The following is a 12508-nucleotide window of genomic DNA, read 5'->3' as shown; positions in this document are numbered from 1 at the left end:
GCTGTGCACGCATGTTGCATGGCGGTCATTCTCTGAGGTCTCTCTCCCCGCCCCGCGCACAAACGCTCCTACTACGGCTCTTCAGAGATGGAGGATCAGCTCCCTCACAGGGCGTCTCCCTCCTGTCTGTCTCACTCGTCATTTCTCTGGTGAGGTTCCCACAAGTCCAGGACTCTCTGGGAGGGTGGGGAGGAGCTAACCGGTACTGAGCCCCTAGTGTGTGCAGGTCTCTGGGTCACAGAGGGGCCCCACCCTGGGAGAGGGAGAGTCAGTGCCCTGCCTGGCTCCCGCTGCTACGGCGAGGACCCTGTGGGGCGGGGAGTGTGGAGGCTGGGGGCTGTGTGTCACCTGGGCGGGAGAAGATGGCCTGTCAAGGGTGACTGCATGGCAGCCGGCAATTATGTGAGCTGTGGGCGCCTCCTCTCAGGCCGCTCCAGGCCCAGACTCCGTGGCCGAGGGTGCGGGCGCCGCTGCTGACATTTGCGTGGCTACGGCCGGTAATTGAGGTCCTGGCCCCCGAATGACGGGCATGTCCCTGCCACGGTGGCAGTCCTGGCCCACAGTGTGCCATGGGCTCCAGAGTCCCTCCCTGTCTTGGGGACCTCAGTTCTGCCCCAGCTAAGACTGACTGGGACACTGAGGCCCAGTGAGGGCAGAGGACCCCTCATGGCTCCCTTCTTGGGAGGAGTCTTATCTGCCTGGCAGCACAGAGGTCCCCGGGGAGGTGCGGCCTGTGTGGCCTGCTGTGACCTCGGGACCCGTGTGGTCTAAGGTCCTTTGAAGCCCATGCAGCCCCTGAGGCCTCCCGCACTGGAGCAGGCCTGCAGCCTCCTTCTGAACTCCCAGGCCACCTCCCCACTGCACCCCCGAAGCCTGGGCTTCCACATCTGTGACGGGGCTGCCCTGGTTGACCCTGGTTGCAGAGGAAGATGTGACCCTCCTGTGGGGACTGCCCATCAGCGCCTGGTCCCCACTGGCTGCCCACCCTCCCGGCTACAGGGCACCCCATCCTTGGAGGTCATGGCTCAGGCCAGGCCCCTAAGACCTCTGTGTGCCCCCCCCCCAGGGCACCTTATCGCTTGGCCTCTGGCCCCTGGGGCCATGTGCTCCTTCTGGACCTGGCCCTCTCCACTTAGAGGACACTATCCCCGGCCTCCGTCTGCTCTGCCTTCTTCCTCTGCCTCCCGGGCCAGACTCCTCAGCGTCCTTGTGTGGGGGTTTCTCAGGGCTCAGCTCTGGGCCCGTGGCAGCCTTTGCTGCTCCGCCTGTGCGTCCTTCCCCACCGCAGACTCAGCTGCTACCCCAGAGCCCTCCACCCTAGCCAGCTCCCCCCGCAGGCGGCCCCCAGCCCTGCGCATGGGGCACCCTCAGCACACCCATGGTGCTCCCTGCCTCAGAGGCCAGGCCCACTGCCCACCCCAGAACCCAGAGTTGTCAGCCTCTGGCTCACCTCCAAGGACTCAGTGACACCAGAGTGACCAAGTGTGCTCACAGGGGGACGTGCATGTATGTGCGTGATTGCAGGCAAGCATAGGAGAGTGCACGTGTGTGCATGTGCACCTGTGTGCTCATGTGTGCACGCCCACGTGACCACCCATGCACACACATGTGCACATGAGTGCGTGTTCACATGTGTTCACACGCATGACTGTGGGCATGTGTGGACGTGTGTCTGTGCACTGGGCTCACACTTGTGTGTGGATGAACATGCAGGTGTGCTCGTGTGTACATGTGTGTGCATGAGTACAGGTGTGTTCGGACTGTGTTCCTGTGTGCACACGTGTGAGCGTGCATCCCCACAGCTCACGAAGACAAGGTCGGGGTGAAGGCGGGCTGAGCCTGCACTCTCTCCCTCCCACCTCGAGGGCTTTGTGGGTTTGCTTTCTCCTTCTTCTGCACCCACCCCACTGAGCTCCCCCAGCCTCTGCAGAGCCCAGGACGGAGCTCTGGTTGCAGGGACGCCTCCCCGGGCTTCTCTGGTGAACTCGACCTCAGGAGGGCCGAGCCCGAGGAGGCCCTTGGACTTCCACCTCACTGTGCTTGCCCCTGGACAGCACCAGAGGACACAAGCTCAGTCGGGGTGGGAGTCAGCCCCTGCCCCCAGCCCGTGCTCCCTCTACGAGGTGGGGGCGGGGGAGGGCACAGGGTGAGTCCCAGGCAGCGCTGGCTCAGTGAGTGCCCCGTGAGCACGCGCCCAGGGGCAGGCGCTTCGGTTTCAGAGGCGTCCCTGTCCCCGGGGAGCCCTGGGGCTGGGGGCGCGGCGGGCAGGACGGGGCTCCCTGGTGCGCTCTGAAGGCTATTTAAATGCTCCATTGGAGAGGGATTAAAGTTTACGCAAGGTCACCGAGGATGTGATAATTATAATCACAGGTTTTTGGCTCCACAATGACAGCCATTTGTTATTTCCGCTCGGGCGGCTCCCGCGGCCCCGAGCTGGTGACAGGCGTGGACTGATTTAGTGGCCTGAGCCCGTGCCCCTCCCTCCCACTGCAGTCCCAGCAGCCCCCACTGCCGGGGCTGCCACAGAGCTCCACCCGCAGGGCCTTGCTGACCACAGGCTGGGAGGGGGAGTGGAGTGGACAGGAGGACTGGGAGGTGGTGGCGGAGGGGGCTGGGGGCCCGGTGCCCGCTGGGGGCAGGAGCCTGTTGCTACCCAGGCCCCAGGCCTGGCACGTGTCTGTGGGGGAGCCGTGTACTGGCTGAGGCTCCATTGGCCATATGGGCAGTTGTATTAATACCTTAGCGGTGGCCAGTGGCTGGACAGGATGAGCTGTGTTCTCCCTGCGCTGTGTCCAGCTGGAACGTGTGCTTGGGTTTCCGTGTTTCCGTGGAAGGGGTCTGTCTCTCCTGGGGGACAACTCTGCCCTGTGAGCAGCCAGCAGGCCCGGGGTCCAGCACAGCTCCAGCACGGACGGGCCTCACGCCACCCGAGCCCGGAGGGCCCTTTCCTGGGCAGGCCGAGCTGAGATGGGTCTGGGTCCTTAAACCCCGACCACCTGGCTGAGACGGTCTCAGCAGGGAGTGCCAGGCCTTCGAGGGCTGAGGCCTGGCTACACAGGGGCCTGAGGTGTGGCCTATGGCAGGAGCACCTTCCTGGTGGGACACCTGTGGCCACGGGCCCCTGTGTGCCCATTTCCTCCCTGTGCCAGGGAAGACCACGGGGGATGGAGTGGGGGGGCTGGTCTGCCCATCAGGAAGTCCTCTGCTTGCTGCCCACCTGACCCCAACCCCCACAGCCCCCACATCCTGCCTGTTGCTGCCCCATGATGGATGCAGCTTTTTTGTTTGTTTTTGCAATCAAAGGGGAGAGCGCTTTAATATATATTAAATGGTAATAAATAGGGGGTCCGGAAGGCCAGGTTGCCGTGGCATCAGTCTTGGAGGGAGCAAAGACTGATAACTCACAGGCGGCGTACAAAATCAAGCCAAAGCCTGCTTGGGGAGCCCAGGTCCCAGGAGCATTTCTCTCTGGGGCCGTTTGGCCGAAGTCTCCCTGTGACCCCAGCACCCGTGGCTCTGGCCCTGGGCCGCCCGCCCCCCACCCCCGCCACTGGCAGCCCCGCAGCCCTCGTATCCACTCTCGCTCACAGTGGCTAAGGGATCCCGACTCCAGTTGGGTGCAGAGCTGTATGAAGGGGGGCCCTGCCCCTGACCCTGCCTGCACACTGGCCCTGCTCCCTTATCTCTGTCCCTCTGGCCTGTGACCTGACGCCAGGTCTTCAGTCAGCCAGGCTCTCATCCCGTGCGATGAGGCTGATCCCCTGGCCAGGGGTGAGCCCTGCCTTCGACTTGGGCCAGTCTGGGCCATTCCTGGAGTGGGGCCTGTCCTTCAGGTTCCTGACACTGACCAGGGGCCTCTTTTCTTCTACCTTCACTGATGTGGTCCTCCCTGCCCTCTGCCTTCCCTGTCCCCTGCCCTCCCTGGACCCTGCCCTCCCCGCCCTCCACTCTCCCAGGGTTAGCACACACAGCACACACAGGAGAAGCTGGCAGGGGCCAGGGCCACGAGGACCCACGAGGACCTGTCCTGAGCTGGCCCTGGCATCTTCCCTGCTTCGTATGGGGCAGTGCTTGTGTACAGGGGTGTCCGGCCCTCCTTGGATCCCTGCTGTGCGCCTCCCCTCCATGTCCTCCGTCTCTCTAGAGGATTGGGCAGTCGGAAAAGGTTGGAGAAAGGGCTCTGGGCCATCTGGGGAGCCTGGAAGCACGGCCCAGCTCCAGAAGTGGGCCCAGGTCATAGGTGGGACACGACCCTGGCCAGGGGATTGTTTGGTGCGTGCATGCAACCTGGGGCCCCTCGGAGGCAGCAGGAGGGCGGGAGGGTCAGATCAGGTCCCACCGAGTCGGGGGCCAGCACGAGAGGGGCTACTGGGTCCTGAGGTCTGCCTCTAGGCTGCCAGGGAAGACATGGTGGGGAGAGAGGCCCTCGCAGTTCCTGATTTAGGGCAACCCCTCCATTCCTCCCTGTCTCCAACTGGGGCCCCAGGCGGGGCTCACCGTGCTGGTTGGACCACAACTCCTCCAGGTTCAGCCATCACAATAGGATGCAGCCCAGCATCCCCCTGACCATGGTCTCTCAGGCCAAGAGCTGCCCTCTACCCTCTCTCCAGCCTGGTGCGAAACACATAAACCCCCTGTGCTTGTGATCAGTGGGATAAACCTGCCCCTTGCCTTCCGGGGAGGTGACGGTTGGGCCCCTGGAAGTGCCAAGGCTCCCTGTGCCCTCCGGCAATCAAGCCAAGTGAGTTTTATTTAAAACCTTGTGGAGTCTTCCCCACTGGACAGGGGCAGGTCCTCACCCTCGGGGACAGGACAGCTTTCTGCGGATGGCACAGCTCCCCGGCCGAAGACTCCGGGTGTCTCCCTCCAGAAGCAGAGGACCCGGGCTACCCTGACTTCCAGGAAGCTGGGCCAGGATGGCCGCCCTCCCTGCTGCCCTGAACATGGCCTCCGGAGGCCCCAAGAGAGTCAGTTGAGCAGGGGGACAGGGCATGGTGCCTGACTCGGGGGCGGACTTGGGGACTGACGATGGGGATGGACTCAGGGACAGACTTGGGGACAGACTCAGGGACTGAGGAAGGGCCAGTACCACATGGACTGCTCCAACTGCACCCGGTACCCCCAGAGACACACCCCAGAACAGAATGGCAGCAGACTGGGTGGCTTGGGGGTCCCGAGTGGGACAGGAGGGGGCTGTATGCCCCGGTGACAGTGGGCTTCTGGGCGGGCAGCAGGTGGGGTCCTGGCCAGGCCAGTCGTCCCCATGGAGCTGGGGTTCCACATCACAGGCCACATGTGGCAGCCTTGGCCGTGCCTGGAACAGTGTTTCCATGGGCTCGGGGGGCAGCAGGGGTACCAGGGGCCCGTGGGAACCGGCAGAGTTCAGGAAGGGCTCCACGGAGGAGATGACAGGCTGCCTTTGTCCTGAAAACAGGGCTTTCCGTTCTCGTTCTCGGGGCACAGACTCAGCAGTTCTCAGAGGGCGGAGGAATCTGGGGGTCTGGGAGCCCCTCACTTAAGAAGAGTGAGAATGTCAAGGTGCTGGCAGCCAAGCCTGAAGCCAAGCACAGTCCTCTCTGGGGGCAGGGCCTGGCAGCGCCTGGAAGCAGCTGGTGGCCCAGTGAGGGTGGGGGGCTGGGGCCTAGCCCCAGATGCCAGGACCGTGGTGGGCGGGGATCAGCCAGCGCAGAGCGGCTCCCTTTTTCTCCAGCCTCAGCTTGTCTCCTGACATAGCTGGTCCTTTTCCTCTTTAGGAGCTTGTCCTGTTTAGGGTATTAGTCATCCCTCTCTCAGACGTGTTGTGAGTACCCCCACCCTGCGCCCTATTTGTCTTTTTTTGAAGGGGCAGTTTTTGCCGTCTAGAAAGTCTTGATTTTATGTGGTCAGATGTAGTCATCTTCTGTGTTCTGTGCAGCTCCCAAGTTTTCTCTCCCCTGAGACTGTGCTGTAAGCGTGGGAGATTTCGTCCCTAGCTTGTTTTGATCCAGGAAGCAGTGCGGGTGCTCAGCAGCTGCCCCCGACCTTTCAGGAGCTTGCCCTGTCTTTTGCCTCCCACCCCGAGAGGACCCTGGAGCTGTTGTAATCTCTGTGTGCAGGGGGTCGAGTCCGTGGCTCTGTCGTGGCCAAGTCCATGGCTCCGTCTTGGCCATGGCTGTGACCAGTGCCCACTGGCAGTGCTTTCTGCCACCTTCCTCTTTGGGATATGCCTGGCACTCCTGCCAGGGAACCACAAAGGGAGCCATGAAGGGAACCACGCAGGAACCACATGGGAACCACACAGGAACCAACACGGGTGGGCTGTTTCATGGGGAGATGTTGGCAGCAGCCATTGTCTTGTCCGTGTTCAGTCTTTCTGTCATGGGGTGGGCCTGTTCATCCGGTCCTTACATCCCTCTGTGGGACTTGGGAGCCTTGTCCATGCAGGACAGGACTGCTTTCCCGATCTTCTCTCTGCTTCCAGCCCCTTGCTGGAGGGAGTTACCACCGTAGCTGGTTTCAGCTGATTCTTCCCCAGATACGGCCACATCGCCTGTTAAAAAAGGGTTACTTCTCTGGTTTGCAACCCTGATGCGAGTCTCAGTCACTCCTGCCACCATGACCAAGTACCACAGAACAGGCGACTCAAACAACAGAACTTATTTCCTTATGGTGCCGCTGGAAGTCTGAGATTGGGGTCCGGGGGCTTGGTTCCCTCCCCGGCTTCCCAGTGTGACTCCCCTGGGTCAGGAGGCAACGGCTGAGCCTGGGAGGGTACAGGGCTCCTCGGGGAGCCTAGGGGACCTCGTAGCAGTCCCTCTGCGGTACCCCCAGCAGGCTGGAGCTCTGGCCCTGCTGACCTGGGTCCTACCAGGCTTCCAGCTGTGACCGGGTGGCCAGCCGGCACGGGTGGGGCTTGGCGGCCTGAGTTTCTCAGGAGCTGTTTGGCCCTGGCCAGGCCCTGGTGAAATGCACTATATAAATGTAAATTTCCCTCCTAGTCGCGCTCACTCATTCAACAAGCTATCAGCGCAGTGCTGTCAGCCCAATTCTTCACACTTGGTGTCCCTGTTCTCTGTCTGGGGCAATCCTGTTTCCCTGGGCTATGGCAGGTTGGCAGCTGCAGAAGCTCAGCTTTGTAAATACAGACAGGCCCCTTGACAGGCCCCCGTGGTGGGGACCCAGGCTGGGCTGGTCTTGGGGCCAGGGCAGGGGATGGAGCAGGCACCTGGGCTGGGGAGTATCTGGGAAAGGACAGCTCCTGTCCTACAGCCTGTTTTCCAGGAGGGGAGGGCAGTGGGCTCGTTTCCCTCCCACCTTCCCAGACCTAGCCCACCTCCTCTCTGGTGGGGGGAGTGGGTCCCACAATGCTGTGGGGTCCAGCCAGACATGACCTTATAGGCAGGCTCCCTTGCCCTCACTGGTCAGGAACAGGAAGGACAGCACAGGGCCCATTTTACAGGTGGAAAAACTGAGGCCTCAGAGAGAGAGCCTCACCCAGGTCATGTAGCCAAGCTGAGGCTCACAGCCAGATCTGGACCGGATCCCTGTCATATGGAGGAGGGATGGGCAGGTAGAGCATGGGTGTCAGGAATCTGGGGGTATGACTGCAGTCAGGGAGAGGGTATGAGCTGCTCAGCTCCCCTTGACCCTGTGATCTGCACTTGGCAGTCTAAAGATCTTTCTGCAGTTTTCACTGCTTCCTACCTGGCCTCCCCTGGTGTACACTGCCCACATTGGCTGGGCAGGGAGCCCTTGATCCCCAGATCTGAGGGCCTGGAGGCAGGCCCTGCTTTCATGCGAGGGGTGGGAAGGGGGCTCAGGGCCTTCCGGGGGCTGGGGGTGCACTCAGCAGAGGCCTGCCAGCCCCACTCAGGGGACACAAGCATATGACCAGGACAGCAGGATGGCCCCAGGATGGGTGGGGGAGGGGTCACTTTTTATAACAGGTTTATCTAAGTCTAATTGATATACGACAAACCCCACATAGTGAAAGTATATAGTTAGATGGGTCCTGACAAGTGCGTATGCCGATGAAAATGCCCCCATGACCTGACGACCAGCATGCCCGCCCCCCAAACCCCTCCCCCTGCAACCCTCCTTGGACCCCACCACATCCTGGCAACCATGGATCTCCTTGTCACTTTTGATTCATTTTTCTCTTTCTAGAATTTTCTACAAGTGCATTTTTTCCCTCCGGCTCCCTTTGCTCTGCAGCATCTCAGGATTCATGGAGGTGTTGGTGTGGCTGTGGTGTGTGCACTCTGCAGGGTGCAGGGACACAGCCCATCCACTCAGTGGTGGGAACCTGGGGCCGGTCCAGTGTGGGCTGATTTGGAGAGAGCCACTGGGGCGCTCGTGTGCAGGCCTTCACGAGGACACACACTTGTGCTTCCCCGGGGCAAGTGTCTTGGCGCACAATGGCGGTGGCTGCTGCTACACCTTAAACTTTTTTAGTCACAAGCACATTGTTTCTGGTTGTTTCTGACCTCGTGGATTTCAGTTCCCGCCCGCTGGGAGTGCTCCCCCCACCCCGCCCCAACACATGTGGTCCTGCTCTGGGGTCCTAGCCCAGCCTGCGGGGGGAGGGGGGGCGGTTTTGCAGGGGCTTGGCGGGGTGCGCGAACGTGCATTTCCGGAGGGACCGAGCCTGGAGCGTGCGTGCTCGCATGCCATCCCCGAATCTTCTTTAGTTAAAAAAAAGGTTCTCAAATCTTTGGCTCGTTTTTAATTGGGTTGTTTGTCTTCTCAGCATGAAGTTGTAAGACATCTTTTTTCCCCTGTTTTTAAAAATTGAGATATAATTCATGTAACATAAAATTCACCGTTTTAAAGCACACAATTGTGTGATTTTCCTCGTGTTGTCACAAGGTTGTACAGCTATTGGCACTACCTGGTTCCGGGACGTTTTCATCACCCAAAGGAAAGCCGGGCCCTGGCGGTCACAACCCTCGTCCCCCCGCCAGGCTCCCACTCTGGTCTCCTCCATGGGTCTGCTGTCCTAACGGCCACATACTGGGTGGGCTCCCGTGTCAGTGGTCCTGGGGAATCCAGGCCCCAGGGGCAGGGACTGGAATGTGGCCTCATTCCCACCTCCTTCCTACCTCCTGCCTCCAGGGCTCCGGGCCCAGAACCCAGAGCAAACTCGGGGCACCAGCAGACTCACAAGTTAGTTGTGTAGGACAGTCAGTAGGGCCGGCGGGGGCAGTGCTCCCGAAAGAGGAAAAGAGCGCTGAGAGTGGGGAAGAGGGAGGAGGAGGGATATGGATGGAGGAGCGGGTGGGGGGAGGGCAAAGAGGAGAGGGAGGAGAGGTGGCTGAGGGGACTGGGGGAGGGAGGGGTGGGAGGGGAAGTGAAATGGGGGAAGGGGGAAGGTGGGAGGGGAGAGGCTAGGGGAGGAAGGAGTGAGCGGGTGAAAGGGAGGGGCAGAGGGGGGAGCCGTGGGTGTTTAGGCCAATGCTGCTCCATACCCAGACAGCAAGGCACAGTCTTCCTCCTGGAGCAGAGACCGATGGCTTCTGCCTGGACAGGTCTAGAGGGGGGCTGGGGGGGAAGGCTTCTCTGCAGGGCATAGCCCCCCCACCCCTCACAGGTGGCATTCCCACTGGGCACCTGCCAGAGCAGGGACTTGCCCACCCTGGGGCCCTGATTTATAGGGTGTCTTTCTCCAGGTCGTTCGTGTTTTCCAAAGGCTGCAGAAATCTAATTGCTCTTTGAAGGGGAGAGGAGGCTCTAAATAAAGCCGTTAATTGCAAGCACGAGGCTCCTCTAATGGGCATCAGCCTGCAGGTGAGCACACTCGTGGGGCTGAGCAGCCGTGGACCAGTGGGACGCCCGGGCGGCCAGGGCGCGCAGAGCTGCTGGGGGCAATCTAGGGTGCACACCTCACCAGAGCGCCCCTCTGGCCAGCGGTTAATTGGAATAACAAAGTCAATACTCATAGCTGCTGGCAGACACAATCTTCACTTGATCTCTCTCCTGGGCAGATTAATTAAGTGTTATCAATTAATGGTCCCGGTTAAAGGGGACACCATGGAGTCACTTTCACAGGCAATATCGGGCCTCCAGGGCCTGATGGGGAGCCAGAAATACCTTGATTCCAGACTTATTTTCCCTGAGAAAGCAGGGATCTGAGGGCAGTGCAGGGTGCACTGGGCAGAGGGAAACTACCAAGCTAGGACCAGGGATTGGGCTTAGCAACAAGGATGATGATGGGGATCTTAGCACCCTATAACAAACCGTCATCATCGAGGGCATGCGGGCCATCCCATAGGAGCAGGGACATGAATGAAGGGCTCCTGGGCACCCAAGCTGCGTGGATCCTAAGGGAAGCCAGGTGGGGCTTCCCACGGAGCAGGGCAAGGCACCCCTGCTGGGTTGACTTGTTAAGGGCTAGAAGGTCCTACTTCCTCCAAGTCCCTGCCCCCCCAACGCCACCCCCAGCAGCCGTTTCTCTTGCAGTACACTGTCACCTTCAGCATCATTGGACACTGAACATCATTTTACAACTCAGATGCTGTGACCATGGTCAGCCGTGGGCCCCACGGCTGCCTCAGGGCTCTGGCTCCCAGGCCTTTCTGTGAGAGACTGGAGCATGGGTGGTGAGGAATAGGGCTGCTGAGCACAGGTTCAGGGAAGCAGTGTTCAAGGACTCAAGGATCAGGAGATCAGGTTGGGGAGGAGCCTTCTCCTGACCAAGCCCAGCTTTCCCACCTCTCTCTGCAGGGCCCAGGTATGGCGTTCCCTTCCCCCTGGAAGCCTGTTCAGGAAGAGAACCAGTGGCTCTGTCCTAGGCCTTGGGGGGATTCAGCATGTATTTGGAGTTATGTGTGGTCTACAGCCTGGTCTCTGTCATCTATCAGCTAGCTAGTAGCACTGAGCTGTGGTGCCTGTCTCTCTGAGTCCCCATGTCCTTATCTTCAGGCATTGTTCTGATTAAGAGAACAGATGTGAAAACTGCAATGGACCAGGAGGAAATGATGGTGGTGGTGATGGTGATGATGGTGGTGGTGATGTTGGTGATGGTGGTGATGGTGACGATCGTGATGATGGTGATGGTGATGATGGTGTTGATGGTGATGGTGATGATGGTGTTGATGGTGACGGTGATGATGGTGTTGATGGTGGTCATGGTGATGATGGTGACGGTGATGATGGTGATGGTGGTGATGGTGATGATGGTGATGATGGTGACGGTGATGGTGATGATGGTGATGGTGATGGTGATGATGGTGGTAATGATGGTGGTGATGGTGGTGATGATGGTGATGATGGTGGTGTTGATGGTGATGGTAATGGTGATGATGATGATGGTGGTGCTGATGATGATGGTGATGGTGATAATGGCAATGGTGATATTGGTGGTGATGGTGGTGATGGTGCATGAGAAAACAAACATTAGTGTCTCCCAGTTTCTGAAAGCTAAGACTCTGACGGGGGCTTAGCTGAGGGGTTCTGGCTCAGGGTTCCTCATGAGGCTGCAAACGGTCAGCCATGATGTAGACATTTCAAACCTTGATTGGCAGTGGGTTTGTTTCCAAGATCGCCCCAGGTTTTGGCAGGCCTTGGATCCTCACTGACTGTTGGCACAACCAGACAGCTGGCTTCCCCCAGAGCAAATGGTGAGAGAGAGATGGACCAGGAAGAGAAGGGAGGAAGAAGGTGAGCAACCAAGAAAGAAGCGACCATTGTTTTATAACCTAATCTCAGAAAAGGCATCCTTCCCCTTCTGCCACACCACTTGGAAACAGGTCACCGGTCCAGCCCCTCAGGGAGGTTCACAGGGTGTGAACCCCGGGAGGAGGCTGATGGCATCTCAGAAACTGCCTGCCACAGTGCTGGCAAGAGCTCGGAAGAAGCTGAGGGTACCTGCTGCCTTGAGGCCCTCCAACCAGAAGGAAGGCCAGGGAGTGAGACCAGAGAGGGTTTGTGGTTCCAGGACGTGTCTTCCTTACAAAGAGGAACATTTTGCACCAGGCATCTGGGTTCTTATGATTTGCCTCTTACTGCTCAGCCCAGAGTCCTTTGAAATGGTCTGTGAGGTGTGGACAACGACCCCTTCTCCTTTTACTCTGCAGAAAACCAGAGTCGGGGTATCCTGGCTGGAGCGGGGGAGCAGCAGAGGCCCCAGGGCCAGTTTCTGGGTGCTCGTCCTAGACCAGGCCTCCTGATGCCATTTATAGTCCATGCAGCCCATCCCCCAGGGAGGGGACACTGCTCCTGGGCAGCAGCTGGGAGCTGGGGGTGTTGGGGTCCAGCCCCCCAGCTCAGCCTGCCCCTGACCCCTCCCTGGGACCAGCCCCCGGGGGATGAAGTCTCCCCTAGCAACCTCGGGCAGCAGCCAGCCGGGTCTCTGAGGAATGAACACGGTGCCCCATAATTTCCAAGGCGCTTGCCCGATGGGACAGTTTGTAATAAAATTGCTTCTAAAAACATATTTGCAAGTTGCCACCACATTTTTTATTAAGCAGAACAGTCTCTCACGGCGGCTCTTCGTCTCCATGATTAAGTAGCCGACTTTCTTACATGTATT

The sequence above is a fragment of the Lontra canadensis genome, unplaced genomic scaffold (genome assembly GCF_010015895.1).
Source record: "Lontra canadensis isolate GAN:19392208 unplaced genomic scaffold, GSC_riverotter_1.0 scaffold1, whole genome shotgun sequence".
In the NCBI taxonomy this organism is placed as follows: Eukaryota; Metazoa; Chordata; class Mammalia; order Carnivora; family Mustelidae; genus Lontra; species Lontra canadensis.
Note: the sequence above shows the minus strand (reverse complement) of the source record.